Below are 17348 nucleotides of genomic sequence, written 5' to 3' on the forward strand. Positions count from 1 at the left end.
ATTCGCAAAAAGAAAAGGAGTACTTGTGGCACCTTAGAGACTAACCATCCGATGAAGTGAGCTGTAGCTCACGAAAGCTTATGCTCAAATAAATTGGTTAGTCTCTAAGGTGCCACAAGTCCTCCTTTTCTTTTTGCGAATCTTTTGTCAGGGAGCTCTTGCAGTGGTTTGAGGAGGATCCATGATTGTCCAATGCAATATATATCTGGGTGGCTTGGAATATTCCTGTACATGTCGAGAGTGTTATAGGAAGCTTGTCCAAACAAGGAAAAATATGACTTCCAATATTCTTCAGACTTGCTACTGATATAATCATTAGATGTGAGAACACTGAAGGTTAGAGAAATCAGTAGGCCATGGGAGATGAGGGATGATGTTTGCAGACAAATATATCATCAACATATGATAATTATCTTTGATTATTAGGGTTGGCTGAACCATATTCTGCTAATACCATATTCAACCAATAAATAAAACATATTAAACACATACTTTGGTCTCTTATTCAACCAGCTGTAAGTATTATAAGGCTTAATGATTCTGCCCCACTCAAAGCTTCTCCAGGGTCTGACATCAATTATTTCCCCATCTTTCTTCAGACATAAAGCTATTTCTACCTCTTTACTTCTTTTATTTCTTTCCAATCTCTTCTGAAGTCCATATCCCTCAATACAGATGTTTATTTCTGCACCAAGTTGCCTGAGATTTCTTTTGTTGTATAATGACCCTCAAATATGTTTTCCAGGGTCTGGCATATGAACCTTAGGTGTGATCTTTAATCACCCATGCCATAAAATAATCTTTTATAAGCACCAAGACTCTAGTTTTTTCATACATTATTTAAAACCCAAGCCACATACACAGAGCTCTGTGGTAAACTTTTGTTGACTTAGACTTCCGAGCTCCAGCCATTAACTTCTGATGCATTCCACATCAATATACATCAGCTTTATTATTTCTCTCTGTGCAGCATCGCTGGTAAATTATTGAAATCAGTTTTCTTTTAACTACATTGCTCATTCAAATTAAATTTGATAATTTATGACACACAGTTTTCCTACTGTGCTCACTACTTGTTTTCTGAATGCACGTAATGAACTAAAACAAATCAACTCAGAAACAACACTACTTATAGTTTGGTCAGGTTTACTTACACCAAAGTAAACTAAAAGTAACTCCACCAAAGACCATGGAGTTATCCTAGTGTCAGCGATACCAGAGTCAGGGCTCCTAAGCCGCACTCTTCTATGCAATAAAGCTGCTCTCCAAAGCCCTTCACAGCAAGAAAGCAAAAGGCAGAGCAGAAGGCAGAAACAATGACCTTTAGCCCTTTTATTTGCTAACCTGCAGCACTCCATGTGTAACATATCCTACAGACATCACAGGTCATCAGAGGGGACTGAACCCCAAAAACATAGGCCCTTATAACTGAAGGTAAAGAATAATTCCCTAACAGTGATTAAGCACTAAGCCAGGGGTCGGCAAAAGGCGGCACGCAAGCCAATTTTTACTGGCACGCTGCTGCCAGCCGGGGTCCCGGCCACCGGCCCCGCTCAGCCCACTGCCTGCCTGGGTGAACGGAACCCCAGGCTGCAGTGGGCTGAGCGGGGCCAGCGGCCAGGATACCCGGCTGGCAGGAGCCGGCGGACGGAACCCCAGACCAGCAGCGGGCTGAGCTGTCGTCAGTCTGGGGTTCTGTCCGCCAGCCCTGCTCAGCCCGCCGACAGTCTGGAGTTTGGGCCGCTGGCCCCTTGCCAGCCAAGGTCTTGGCCACCGGTCCCACTCAGCCCGCTGCTGGCCTGAGTGAACGGAACCCCTAGCCGGCAGCGGGCTGAGCAGGTCTGGCAGCCAGGACCCCCAGCTGGCAGGAGCCGGCGGAACCCCAGACCGGCAGTGGGTGAGCCGCTGCTGATCTGGGGTTCTGTCCGCCACCCAGCTCAGCCTGCTGACAGTCTGGGGGTCCGGCCGCCTGCCCCTTGCCAGCCGGGGTCCCGGCCATCTGCCTGCTCATCCTGCTGCTAGCGTGGGATACCAGCCGCCAGCCCCACTCACCTTGCTGCCGGTCTGGGGTTCCAGCCACCCGGCCCCCTGCCAGCCAGGGTCCAGGCCTCCGGCCCTGCTCAGCCCTCCTGCCGGCTTGGGGTACCGGCAGCCAGCCCAGGGCTCTGCTTCTGGCCTGGGCCCAGTGCTCTGCAGTGCTTATCAAAAATTACACTATAATTAGCTTAAAAACTTGAAAACTTAAAAACGTAAAAACTTTGTATATTACAGTAATCGTTAAAAAACGTATTATGTTAATAAATACATAGGTGTGATGACACAAAGTAGTTGTACTTATGTGCCTGTGCTTAATTTGTGTTTTTGATGATTTACCTTCCAAAAAAAAATCTCACATGTCTCACACCCCCAGAAAGGGCATCTCGCACCCCCAGGGGGTGCATGCACCCCAGGTTAAGAACCACTGCACGAAACTGATAAGATCTGCATTTTAATTTAATTTTAAATGGAGCTTTCTAAACATTTTAAAAACCCTGTTTACTTTACATACAACAATAGTTTAGTTATAGAATATAGACTTAGAGAGAGAGACCTTCTAAAAACATTAAAATGTATTACCGGCATGCGAATCCTTAAATTAGCGTGAATAAGTGAAGACTCGGCACAGCACTTCCGAAAGGTTGCCGACCCCTGCACTAAGCTGTCATACTTCCCAGGACCAGCCACTAAAGGGAGACATGACCACATTCACTAAATCAGTGTGACATACATACGTACATAGAGGCCTGAGGTTATCTGTCAACTAAATCACGCATTTCTGGCTCAGGAAATGGAACTCAGGACATTTATTTCTCTACTAGCAGTCTAAAATTGGGCTGATGTCCTTTTTTCCAGAGACTATAAATTGTAAAAACCTTTATTTTTACTAATCTGATATCTAAATCTACCAAAACAGAACAGGTTTCAGGGTAACAGACATGTTAGTCTGTCTTTGCAAAAAGAAAAGGAGTACTTGTGGCACCTTAGAGACTAACCAATTTATTTGAGCATGAGCTTTCAGGGACTGGTCTGGCCAGCAGTTGGAAATTAAAAAGAAGCTTCCACCTGTTTAAACTGTAGGAGTTATGGGGTGGGGTGGTGGGGAGAAAGTTCTGCATTCAGATTTATTAGTCTTCCTGTTACTCAAACCACAGAGGGCTAGTCCTGTTTGCTTTAGTCAGATGGCTAGTGCCACTGACGTTAATGGGACTACTGCTCACTTGACTCATGGCCCATTGTTTTCAACTAGAACATTTCTGGGGATAAATATTTTTCTTGAATTACTTGCTTTTCCTGTATGGGGGAGGGAGAGGCGGGAAAAAACACCTTATTAATTTAGAAGACTTGACAACTTTAGTTCCCTAGTTACGCTGTTGGAGTGAACATCCCATAAGGAATTTTAACACAAGAGCTTTGTGAACATGTGCAGGTTAATCCAATAGGCCGTTACAGTGAAATTCCAGAGACCCAGTTACCATTGGGCAGGGGGAAAGGATCTGAATTTTATTGGTCCCCTAAATCTAATTTCACATAGGAAAGTCAATAGTTACGATCATAAAAAGGGAAATTAAACTGCAAAAAGAAAGTTAAAATAATGATAAACCTGCAAAATCACAGCAACTGAGAGCTGGACACTTGATCTGACCCAGCAACGCTTCAGTGCTTGCAGGAATAGGGATGGATTTAAGCACATGTGCCAGTGCTTAGACGAAATGGAGCCTCCCCTTAGCTTCCAACACAGAGTGATCTTTAATACCTATGCGCCACTAATGTACATCAACTCCTAGGGCCAATCCAGCATCCCCTGATTCCCGTTAATTCCCATGAGAGTTTGGGAGCACAACAACGAATTCAGACTTGGACCCCTACTATACATCTATCAAGCAAGTTAGAGAAACAGGTGAATTTCAGCCTCAACTTTCAATTACTAGTAGGGTGATGAGCAATTAAAGAAAACCCTTACATTGCCTGGGTTTCACAATTTACATTGGACCAGTCAAGTTACTTTCAGCTTGACTTCTGTGCTGCATTACTAAAGTGAACTACATGGCAACTGCTTAGCATTTGATACTATTCTCTTACACCAGTTTAAATAAGACGTAACCATATTGAAGTCAGTGGACTTACAATAGCATAAAAGGACACTCAGGCCCTTATGAAATAGCACAGCTCTCAAGTTCTGTTGATTAACACATGCCTTTTCTGCACTATCGTCTTCCCAAAGCTTAGACATGCTATAGTCCCTGAACAGAGCCACAATTGTATTTGGTAAATAAAAATTCCCACACAGAAATATATATTAATCATGTATACAAAGAGGTATGCACAGAAGCATTTCTCTTTGATGCCTCATGAGATCTAAAATATGTTAAGCTAGACTGCACAGTGCTACAAAACAAAAATCACACAACCCTGTTGCTCAAAATATTTATAAGACATTGCCCCCTGGAGGAAACAGAAAAATCTATGTTGTGTCTGAATTTTTGTTAAGGTACAAACCAGGAAATCTTGTAGATTAAAACAAAAGTCTACATCTTAAAACCATTTTAACAAGAACTTCATGTCCAAAACTGTCTTACTGTCATTATCACGGCAACTAATTTTCCAGCAGAGAACTTCACTGCTTCATCATGATAGAGCACTTTATTGCAGCTCCTTTAATTAACTGATTAGCTTGCCTAGTCATTCAGAAGGTATTCCAGAGTCTACTGGTTACAATGAGGTTCAGTTCTCGATTGGCCTTTGGGCACTATGCAATAAAAAGAATGATATTGGCCATGCAGGACGTGTGGGCCTTTCATAGACACGTGGGCCCTAGTACAACATAAGGATGGGGCAACACATCTATTTTTATTTGAACATGAGGTAATTTAGAAGGGCATCAGTAAACCCTTTCTTCCTACCAGTTAGCTAGTCTGGACTCGTTTGACCCAGGGACAAGGTTTCTTTAAAAAACAATGAGGCGTCCTTGTGGCACCCTAGAGACTAACAAATTTGTTTGGGAAAAAGCTTTCATGGGCTATAACCCACTTCATCAGATGCACGGAGTGGGTTTTAGCCCACGAAAGCTTATGCCCAAATAAAGTCTCTAAGGTGCCACAAGGACTCCTCGTCATTTTTGCCGATACAGACTAACACAGCTACCACTCTGAAAGGTTTCTTTAGTAACTGACCAGGAAAACTCAATCACAACAATAATTCTTTTTCCTTCCAAGAGAATTACATCCATCCCTAATTTCCATATATGGGTCTTACAGGAAACCAAAGGGCTATCATGGCCCTGGAATATTTAAGTGCATGTGTTACGCCGACAGACCCCGGTCGTCAGCAAGGACCTCTGGAGCTTAGTGCATGAGCCTCTACCGCATGAGCTAAAAGCCAACTGGCTCTTAGCTAAGGCTGTAGAGCAGACTCATTTTATCTCTCTCTCTAAGTGGTCTCAGTGCTACTAGCTGGGACAGACCACCACCCCCAGGAGGTGTGGGGGTTACACATATATACGGTTCATACATGCAAAAAACAATTAATTAATTATAAAATCGAAGGAGCAGAGACATGCATACTTATACATGAATCCTTTCTAAAATGTGCCAGTAGGTCTTAGTCATCAGCAGGAAAAATAACCCCTTAGTTCAACTTGTCAAGAATTCTCCCATTTAGTTTTGCTCTTCTGTTTTAACATAGCCCAAATAAGTTTTCTTCCTAGTCATGTCAGTTTCTTATGGAAGAAGTTTTAACAAAAGCATATCTTTGGCAGGGCTTCCGGCCACAGAGTACTGGGTGGTGTAGAATAGGATTTGCTGCTGTTTTCACTGGCTGCAAGTTAATTATGTTACCCCTGTAATGACAGGGCAAGAATCTGTCAAACTACATCTTCCTGAGCTGCCGCAACCTGCCCACCATATCCAAATAGTTCCATTTGTTCTTGCTCATGTTATCTTTTTGCTGATTACAGCCATATAATGAGCTCTGTCTGAAGGCACAGTCTCTGCTATGGTGAGTGTGCTGCCTTTCACTCAAAGTCAGCAATGGAAATGGAGAGAGCTATTAAAGGCTGGCCTCTGTCTGGTACATAAGCCCGTCATACCATATCCTGCACCTGGTTCAAAGAGGGAAAGTGAGCATCCGGGAGTGCGTGACACCACTCTTCACCTGGAGGGAAGTGTCATATCAGATAAGCAGAGTGTAAAGCTCTTCAACAGAACGAAAGAGACATTGCCCCAAAATCGTTCACCAAACCAGCTGTTTCTTTTCTTTTTTACAAAAGTCATCTGCATTCTCTGCTGAGCAGACTTCCACTTTCCATCTGTATCGTTCTCGCTTCTGTTCCTAAACAGCACGCTGACGCTCGGTGCCTTGTTTCTTGGCCTGAGACTCAGCATGACCTTTGCATGAGTAACCCACTAGTCGGTGTGTCGGGAGTCCCCCTTTATGGCTGCTCCACATAGGATAAGAGTCTTACAGCCCTGCTGAGAGAGCCTGGACTCTCTAGCTCAAGCTGAGGCAGCTCATGCTTTTACCTGTGTGTCGCTCAAGATGGGAGCTGTCACGCATGGATACACAAGGTGGGTGGGAAGGTGCAATAGCCTGCCTCTGCTCCTCTTGAGCCCCTCTCCCCTATGCAGGAGCACTGAATCTTGGAGTTCCTCTAAGTGCAGGGACTTCTCCCTGGGGCAACTACTCAAACAGGATGGAGGGGAAGCGTGACCTACCTTTTTCCTATATCCCCACCACACCAGCCAACACAGCTGAAAATGGAGATCATGCTGCATGTTCTTAATAAGTGTGGCAGCTTGCCCATCCCCGTGTTTGGGTCAGCCCTCCCACCCCCTCAATTAGGGCAGCTCTAGTCTACACCATCTCTGTGCAGGGCTCATGCCTTAACCATGCAACCTGGCCCTATGCAAACTTCCTTTGACTTCCAGCTTATTAAATGTAGTTGCTTATCATTAACAGACTGGAAATACCACTGAGAATGACCGAACACTGTGAGTCAGTGAGTGAACACACAAAAATTACAGAAAGAGTGAGGAGAATGGGCATAGAATGTTCTCTGTGCCTTGATTTGAACAATTACGTCTTTAATTATGCATGGCTAAAGCACTCTGTGCTGTGTAGCAAATGCACCATCGGTGAGTGTGTGAAAATAGCAATGCCCTCCTGGTAGGAAACCTCACCTGCTCTTTGCTGAGGGGCAGAGACGAGTTGCCATATTTTGTGCAGTTTGCAGATGAATGAGATTCATGCGGAATTCTGCAGGGATCGTCAGAGACTGTCCTGTAGCTTGGGAAGCAGAGGTACCTGCCGCAAGACTGGAACTCCCAGGGAAAATGGCAACTTGCTCTCTAGATCTCATAGTGCAAGCACTTTTCAGTCTGATCAGCTACTATCTCGGAAAAATGCTTGCACTACAAGAGCATATACTGAAATGGAGATACGTACCATGCATTTGGCACCGATGAGCCTCTGTCTTAATAGAGGGTCTTTTAGCACTCTGGTGCTAACGCACTTGTCAGATTTGTTATTTACCACAAAGCCTTTTACACACTCAGGGACAGCCTCACCAGCCTCCTACCAAGCCTGTTTTTTTGGTGGGGGGGCGGGTGGGTGGGTCGGTGGGAAATTTGTTTGGAACACACGTAGGCACGATCCAGCACCCTTCAAATCAGTGGGAATCTGTCCATTGCCTTCAATAGTCACTAGATCAGAGCCAGAATCTCTGAACTGCCCCAGGCTTAAAGGTCCCTCTTCCAACCCCAATATTTTCATTCTAGCCTCCCTTCCAGTGAGCTTCTCTGCCTTTTGATGGCTCCAGGCTTCCCATCCCCCTTTCCCTGGAGAGGGAAGGCAACTATGGTACCAGCTATCCCAAGGCACTTTACAGAATGGACATGAGACAGAAGACTGGACTCTGAATGGCGTTCAGTCAGAAAGCTAACAACCAGGAAGGGAAATCAGAGGCAGGGGCAATAGAGATTTGAAAACTGATAGTGTGTGGATGAGCCAGGGATAGACAGTATGTTCCAGCAGCAGGGGAGAAGGCTCTCGTCTCAATAGTAGAGCGACCGTGCAAGGAGAGGTGGGAGAGGGAAGCCAGACGTTATGTGAGCAGAGAGAACGGAGAGGGGGAGCACGGCAAACCCAGGCTCCCATTCACAAAGCAAAGAAGGCAAACAAGCTCTGTGATGTCTGCCGACTTTGGGGATTAGTGACCCTCTGCTAAAGTCCTTTACTCTTGAGGGAGGATTATGGAGAAAGCTCATTTCTTCCTGCAAATTATTTCTCAACATGTTTAGCTAGTCTGCCTTTATCTTTCCTGGGGACTTAAAGAAAGGAAAAAAACAACACGGCACAAATATCTTCTAGCCCTACTAGCTTTTGAAAGGGCTTAATATCCATCGCCACAGTGCTTTGGGGAAGCCCCGCAGTGCACTTGGGACTCTGAGTGCCAACATTTGGAGTGTAAATCCTCTTGGTGGGATGATCTACTGTGTCTGAGGAGTATTAGCCTCACGTAGGGCAGATTATTTCTCATTTTGTACAGATCCATTGCACACTGACTGGCTCTGAAAATACAAATTCCATTTGAAAAGAATAGCACAAGCCAAGGTTTTCTTGGGCTGTTAATTCATTATCTTCAGAGCACATCTGCTGGGGGCTACCAAAGCATTTCGAGCTGCACACTTGTGCTAAGCAGACCCAGGTCTTTGGGCTCCATAACTGGAGCCCACTGTGGTTTCATAATTGTAAATAAAATGAAGGCAATAACAATTATCTACAGCAGCTTGGATTTTTAGGTTAGTCGAGTGAAATTTAATCCCTTCAATTCTATGAGGAGGAGCCACTGTTTTAGGCTTTGGAGAAAACAATGTTTTGAACTCGGTGAAATGCTGTAAGTATTTTAACAGGAAGTTCCCATAATAATTTTGCCTGTTGTCCTGGGATGAGTGGTCAGGAAACTTATTCATTTGTTTTCACATTAAAACAAAAATATTTTCTCATACACATAACCAAGGAAAGAACACTGGGCAAACAAGCTTCTCTTAAACTGCACTTTGTTGAAAGTGTTTATACTTTGTTCCTGAAAAAATATACTGCATCCATTTCCAATAAAGCACAGTGATCCGCTTGTCGAATTTCAAGTGTTTGGGGGCATCTGGTGTACTTTTCTCTGGAGAATTTTTTTTTAAAATTGGCAGTTGGTACAATCTAATTTATTCCACAAGGCAAAAAGTGGAATGACAACAGCTATCAGACAGGATGATTCTATCAGGCAGGGAAATCATCCCAACTTTCCCTAAATTTTTTCACTGTATAAATTGTGTGTATGCATCTATGTGTAGTAGAATGTTTAAGGAAATTCTAATGACTGAGCCTACTAAGGAACATCTGGGCCAAGAAATTTATTTCTGTGATTACTGAAAACAGAAGTATTTCAACCACTGCCCTAAATGAATCATCATTTTGAACTCTTGTGGTTTCTCCAAAGATTGCCACAGCCACCAATGGGCAAAACAGACAGCGATTATGGCAAAATACTTATTGCACTGCCAGCCTCTCACCACAATGTGGCAGAAAGCCGTGTCTTTGTGATAAAATGCAGAATAATAAGAGCACTTCCCTCTGAAATAAGACAGCTCACATTTTTGTAATGAAGTCTGTGTACCCCACCCCCCCGACACACACTGAAAAATAGCCTTCTCTTGAAATCTAGAACTTTCAAAAAATATTTTTTCAAAATGTTTTGGGGGGGAATTTAGCTTTTTGTCTTTCCTCCCTCTTTTATGCCCTGCCCCCCACTTTTTTAGTGGCAATGTGGAAGAAGGAAGGAAGGAGGGGAAAGGAGAAGTAGAATAGAAGGGAGGGGACAAAAACAAAGATTTTTAATAAAAATGTTCATAAAAAATTATCATAAAAAATTACAAATACACAAAAAAATTCTTTTTGAAACATGCAGAGCAAAAATGACCAAAATTTTCAAAGTATTTTGCAAACTTTCCTCCCGATTTTTTTACCAATTCTACTCAGAAAGGTTTGAGATCTACCTTCTCCATTCCAATCCACACAACAGATGTCCTGGTGTCTATTCTGCACTTTCTCTGTGTACAGAGCTCCAGAAGAGTTATAAGCTCTTGAAGACCACTACCTCATGGAGTTCAGAAGAGAATTTAGCTCTTCACACACTTGGAACTAACTCTTGGATGTGGTGCATACAATACCAGAAGCAACTGTTAGAAAACAGAACCTCACTAACTCACACTAATGACTGAAGCCCATTGCAACTCACCAGTTGTGACAAGTTAGCAAACAAAATCTATCTATTACTCCTGGGGCAATTCTGCACCAAAAAATTAAAATTCTGTGCACAATATTTTAAAATTCTGCATATTTTATTTATCAAAATAACACAATATAATCATGCCAGTTTCAATTATTTTGGTAATTTATTTCAAAATACCTGTCAGCAAGTATGTCTGTAACAATACAGACAACAAAAAAGATTCAGGAAATGTTTTTTGACAAATAGATTCCTTTCTAGGCATATTAACACAGAACTTGATGCATCTTTGTTGACAATTATCTTCTGTTTCAGTGAAATTAAATATTTAATTTAAACAAAATCATTATACAAAAGTATGTTATACAAAAGTACTGTAACAACCCAGCCTAAGAGAGTGCTAGCATCTTTAAAGACTGTTTTATGTGTCTGTCAGTCATGTCTTGTCCAGGTTCAAGCTTCTATATGTATTGTAAGGTTTTTGCGTCCTGCCACTGTAGCAGGAGGGAGGATTGGTGAGTTAGCAGTAGTTTAGTTGTAGGATAGCAGGTGGTTTGCATGGGGAAGGGAGACCCAGGGTAGAGTGTGTGTGTCGGGGAGAGTGTCTGTGTTTGTGTGGTTGGGTCAGATACATGGTTTGCCAGGAACACCCCTTTGTCTCTGGAGGTGGTATGTGCGCCCCCATACCAGGTGCAGGCAGGAGTGCTGGGGAGGGGTGCAGTCATAGGTGGGAGCGCAGGGGTTGGGTTCAGGTTCATATGTGCGCAAAGACGTTACAGGTATACGAAACCAATCCATACGAAACACATAAAATTGGGAAAAAAGAAGAATTTTGATGGAAATCACAAATTCTTCATGAAAAAATAAAATTCTGCTGGGAACATTAATTCTGTGCAAATTCTGCACTGCACAGTGGCACAGAATTCCAGCAGGAGTAATAATATATTTTGTTCGTTTTGACAGGGGTAATTTGGCTCTAATTCTAGGTCTCTAGAAGTTCAACACCACATTATCACGCTACTGAGAAGTGGGGAGAGAAAGCCTGAGTTGAGTTTTATCAAGTTTGCATATTTAACATGTGCAAGATTCTACTCCAAATAATACTGATCAGTTTAATAGAAAAGCTTTACAACCCATCACAGCTAAAAACACCGCTGAATATAAAATACAGTAGCAGTAGACACTATGGGTAGGATCCTGGCCCTACTCAAGTCAGTGGGGCGTTTGCCATTGTCGTCAATGGGGCCAGTACTTCACCCTAAATAGTTCAGCTTGAAGCTAACTCCCCATTATAAGTCTGATTTGTAATAGTTGGGGCCCCAACTTCTTTGAAAAGAAATCAATTCCCCTGCAATTTCATATGCCACATCTCATCCCATGGTAAAATTCTTTGGGGAAATTTGAGGGATAAGGGGTGCGAAGACCGGAAAAATAATTTTCAAGTCATGTTGTCAAAATTATCCTGGGTTTGTGGGTGACAGAAAACTGACTGGATCCCTTAACTGTACATTTCCAGGTTTCAGAGTAGCCGCCATGTTAGTTTGTATCCGCAAAAAGAAAAGGAGGACTTGTGGCACCTTAGCGACTAATAAATTTATTTGAGCATAAGCTTTCGTGAGCTACAGCTACATCAGATGAAGTGAGCTGTAGCTCACGACAGCTTATGTTCAAATAAATTTGTTAGTCTTTAAGGTGCCACAAGTCCTCCTTTTCTTTGTACATTTCCAGGCATTGTAATGTTTGGATGTTTTAGGAGGTATTGAATTTTTGTAAAGCAATGTAACATGATTTTGGGGTGGTGGGTAGACTCCTTTGAAATACACTTTTAACTGTAACTTACTTTTGCCCCCTCTTTTCCTTTCCCTCTTTTAGTTGAGGGAAGCTTTTCAGTTTTGACATTAAAACTAAAAAGATGACATGTCCAGTCATCCAAAAGTATTGGGGTGTGATTTGCAATTAAATATATCAAATGGGTGGATGTACATTACCAAACATTTCTCTGGTAATCCTCTTGGGGCTTCCTAGCTGACATGATCACCCTCAGAGAAACGAAGATTTAATCTCTCATCTACTAGACTACTTATGGCCTCTTACTGGTAAAAAATTGGAGGAATGGTTCAAAATAATGGGGGCATTTTTGTTGTGGAAGAACACATCAAGTACAAACCTCGCAAAACAGACAGAGGACAAATAGCTACTTGAAAGTTTTGATTTCCATTTATTCATTGCTCAAAGTACATTTGTCTGCAATAAACATCTCACCTATCCAATTATATTTTTAAATATTAATGTTTGCCAGACACACTGATTTAATAAATAGGACCAGAGTTAGTATTTTCATTGAGTTAAGTAAGATCTTGAGAAACAACACATGCTAGGTGATGTAAGGAAGTTCACTCTGTAATATGGTAGCCTTCTGACAAATAGAGAGATTTGATGATACTGCACAATATTTCTCTAAACAGAAAGATACACGCAGAAAAAGAAAAAAAAAAAAGCTCAGAGATGATTAACGTTTTATTTCCATTGTTTCCATGATAATGATTTGTAAACTTGTTAAAACTTCCTAAACAAATAATTACTAAAAAAACAAAACTAAAACCAGACTCAGCTTTCCGAACACGAAATGGCAAAATTGGTTACACAACCACTATGGGCCTGATCCTTGGAGATGCTACGTTCTTCCACTCAAGGTGCTGACTGACCTCAACTGCCATTGACTTCACGAGGAGCTCAGGGTGCTCAGGACCTTGCAGGAGATGCTCAGCCCTCACAGATTCAGGCCCTACAGAAGCACAGTCCACAGACGTGAGTATGCCAACACTGAACGAATGAGGCAGAAGTAATAGGCTGCTCTAACTTCTGTAGATTGTCAGCGGTCTTTTGTGACACATTCTGTAAATGGCGTAAACAAAATCATCGACTACGCTCCTTCCCTACCCCCTGCCCCCGGTTCCTGCCTTCCCTTTTTTGCCTATTTGTGTGTGTGTCTTTTTAAAAAAAAACCACTATTGTTACCCCCACCCTAACGTGTTATGTCTCTGTAATATTGTCTGGTCTTGCAGCTCCGATAAGTTGTTAAGTTGCATAATTGTGTAATTTTATTGGCTGCCTGGTGAAACATGTGGTATTTGGTAATCTATACACGCTGTCAGTCTTGTATTTTTATTGTTTGTTTCTTTATGAAAATTTATTAAAAAAAAAAATTTAAAAAGAAGAAAAAAAATAGAGCGGCTATCTCCCAAAAAGTGCCCTATGCAGACTGCAACATGGTCATTCCCTGTATGGGCAACAAGGGTGCGTTTCTGGTACATGTGTCAGAGCAATAGCTATAAATTAAAATTAAACCCCATTCTCACTCACTCAAGCCCAGGCTAACCTTGGCATGAGCCACAAACAGAATTTTAACTCTGTGAATCATGCATGCACTATGCAAACTGAGTCATGCATCAACGCACAGAATTAATGCCCCTTCACATCAAACAAGGATGTTGCCCTTAATAAGCAAGAGAATTCCAACACAGTGGCTAGCACTGAGAAGCACAGAGGCAGCCCTGCCTATCCCTGCTGAGAATCTCCATTACTACAGGCCCCTGCAGATTCAGTGAAACCTGAAGAACCAGCAGGAACAGGCTCTGATACTATAGCAGTAACATAGAAACAGCGAGTGGCATAATTTTGAAATAACCCTAATTAGAGGCAGCAAAGAGTCCGCAAGCCGACTCCCTCTTTCACTCTGCAACATTTACGTACTACATCTTACAATGGTGGGCAGGAGTCATCACTGTTTTGAGATCCCTGAGAAACCTATAGCTTTTAAAGGGTGCTGAACCTGAACATGATTTACAAGATGGTACCTACAAAGTCCTGTGCACACCACTTACGCTTTAGTAGGGCCATTTGCTACTCAGGGCTTGTCTACACTTGCCGGGGATCCACGAGCGCCGATCGATGCATTGGTGGTCGATTTAGCGGGTCTTTGCAGATCACTCTCCCAGGACAGTGTCTCCTGTCGACATAACATAGTGTCGACCCCACGGTAAGTAGATCTAAGCTAGGCTGATTTGAGTTACACTATTCACGTAACTCAAATTGCACAGCTTAGATCGAATTTCCCCTGTAGTGTAGACAAGGCCTCAGATGATGAATCCAAGCATTCACAACAGCATCAGAAGTGAAGAAGTCCCATAAGGTCCTGAAAGTTTGTTCCATTAGCATCACATTCATCAAACAATGGCAATGATTCAGGGGCAGACCAGACTGGGGTGCTGAAAATGTCCAGGTCTGTCTGCTAAATGGCATATATTTTTCCCTGGTCCAAGAGACCATAGATCATTTTAGGGTAGGAGCTCATGAACTGGCAACAATTAAAACTGCCACACACAACCAAAATCTAGGCATTCCAGCTTCCCAGTGAGGTTTTGCAGGGCTCTTCTAGCTCTGGGAGCTCACAGAACATCTGAGATGGAAAATAAAAAAAGGACATTATTCTAATTATCGGTAGTCTCCATAGTTTACTGATTTAGTTACAGAGCCTTTAAAAAACAGCACGACTGGAGACTCTCAGGAGTGGAAAAATAAAAACTGACACCTGAAAGTCTCAGGCTCCACAAAGCATTACCTTCCTTGGCATGAAAAATAATGTGACATTATCTAGCAACAGATCACCTTTGATTTAAAGAACAGGTCATTCTGTCTGAGGGGCAACAACACATCATGGTTCCTCAGCCATAGGTTAAGGACTGCTTTTAAGAAATGGCCTTCTATTTTGCAGGCACAGTAAGGTGGTTAGATAGCATAATACTACCACTTGTGCACACAATTAATTGCAGAGACATTTTATTGCAAGACAGAGGCTGGGTTCAGGCACCTTTGAAAATCAGATCTGATACTGTGTGAGACATAGCTGCATCTTTCTCACCACCTTATCGCATGCTCTCAATTTGTTTAGCAGACGATAAGCCTCTTGCTCACAGCAGAATTAGATGACATGGTATAAAATCACCTCCCACCTTTACTAATATCAGTGGAGCTCAATAATCTACTACTATTGATTGTTTGTATTATGGCAGCACCTAGTGGCTACAACTGAAATCAGGGCCTCATTGAGCTAGGCGCTGCCCAAAACACAGAGTAAAGGAGAGCTCCTACTCTGAAGGGTTTACAATCATAATAGACAAGACAGACAAAGGGTGGGGGGAAAGGAGCACTTTTCTAGATGGGAAAGTGAGTCAGAAGGTTTGTCTACACCGGGGAGAAATTCACCCTATGGGGGTGTGATTTCTAAAGTGCACTAATGTGCTGCCCATTAACTGGTCTGTTTAGACCTTGCTGGTGCGCACAGAAGATCCCCTAGGGTGATTTCAGGTAGGACTTTACCCCACCATGTAGAAAAGCCCAGAGAGATTAAATGACCTGTGAGAAATGTGGAAATATTTGTAATATGTTTACGAACTATCTGTATGATTCTGTACCTGTCCACCTGGCATCACAGATGACTAGGGAGAAGTATAAATATATTGTTTTAGCATGCAGGGATGTAATCAGGAAGGCCAAAGCACAACTGGAATTGCAGCTAACAAGGGATGTGAAGGGTAACAAGAAGGGTTTCTACAGGTTTGTTAGCAACAAAAAGGTGGTCAGGGAAAGTGTGGGACCCTTACTGAATGCGGGAGGCAAGCTAGTGACCAATGATGTGGAAAAAACTGAAGTACTCAATGCTTTTTTTGCCTCGGACTTCACAGACAAGGTCAGCTCCCAGACTGCTGCACTGGGCAGCACAGTATGGGGAAGAGGGGAGCAGCCCTTAGTGGTGAAAGAACAGGTTAAGGACTATTTAGAAAAGCTGGACATGCACAAGTCCATTGGGCCAGATGCAATGCATAAAAGGGTGCTGAGGGAGTTGGCTGATGTGATTGCAGAGTCATTGGCCATTATCTTTGAAAACTCATAGCGATTGAGAGAGGTCTCAGATGATTGGAAAAAGGCAAATACAGTGCCCATCTTTAAAAAGGGGAAGAAGGAGAATGTGAGGAACTACAGACCGGTCAGCCTCACCTCTGTCCCCAGAAAAATCATGGAGAAGGTCCTCAAGGAATCCATTTTGAAGCACTTGGAGGAAAGGAAGGTGATCAGGAACAGTCAACATGGATTCACCAAGGGCAAGTCATGCCTGACCAACCTGACTGCCTTCTATGAGATAACTGGCTCTATGGATATGGGGAAAGCAGTGGACATGATATATCTTGACATTAGCAAAGTATTTGATACTGTCTCCCACAGTATTCTTGCCAGCAAGTTAAAGAAGTATGGATTGGATGAATGGACTATAAGGTGGATAGAAAGCTGGCTAGCTCATTGGGCTCAATAGGTAGTGATCAAGGGCTGGATGTCTAGTTGGCAGCCAGTATCAAGCAGAGTGCCCCAGGGGTCGGTCCTGGGTCTGGTTTTGTTTAACATCTTCATCAATGATCTGAATGATGGGATGGATTGCACCCTCAGCACCTAGACAAATTGGAGGATTGGGCCAAAAGAAATCTGATGAGGTTCAACAAAGACAAGTGAAGAGTCCTGCACTTAGGATGGAAGAATCCCGTGCACTGCTACAGGCTGGAGACTGACCGGCTAAGCAGCAATTCTGCAGTAAAGGACCTAGGGATTACAGTGAACAAGGAGCTGGAGAGAAGTCAACAGTGTGCCCTTCTTACCAAGAATACTAATGACATATTGGGCTGCATTAGTAGGAGCACTGCCAGCGGACTGAGGGAAGTGATTATTCCCCTCTATTTGGCACTGGTGAGGCCACATCTGGAGTAGTGTATCCAGTTTTGGGCTCCCCACTATAGAAAGGATGTGGACAAATTGGAGAGAGTCTAACAGAGGGCAACAAAAATGATGAGGGGGCTGAGGCACATGACTTATGAGGAGAAGCTGAGGGAACTGGGCTTGTTTAGTCTGCAGAAGAGAAGAGTGAGGGGGGAGTTGATAGCAGCCTTCAACTGCCTGACGGGGGGTTCCAAAGAGGATGGAGCTC

The 17348-nt window shown here is 43.0% G+C and overlaps 1 protein-coding gene across 9 annotated transcripts in view; it reads right to left on the minus strand.

Annotated features, from left to right (window-relative positions):
• Positions 1-17348, minus strand: part of PDZD2 (PDZ domain containing 2) — a 334633-nt gene that overhangs the window by 212945 nt on the left and 104340 nt on the right. The window contains exon 1 of one of the 9 annotated variants that reach the window (XM_073343670.1): positions 2617-2641. The exons of the other annotated variants lie outside the window; for them this stretch is intronic. The gene's annotated coding sequence lies outside the window, so the exon portion shown is untranslated. Of the gene's footprint in view, positions 1-2616; positions 2642-17348 lie in introns of those variants that run through there. 9 annotated transcript variants of the gene reach the window in all.

Source organism: Lepidochelys kempii, chromosome 5, assembly GCF_965140265.1.
Source record: "Lepidochelys kempii isolate rLepKem1 chromosome 5, rLepKem1.hap2, whole genome shotgun sequence".
Lineage (NCBI taxonomy): Eukaryota > Metazoa > Chordata > Testudines > Cheloniidae > Lepidochelys > Lepidochelys kempii.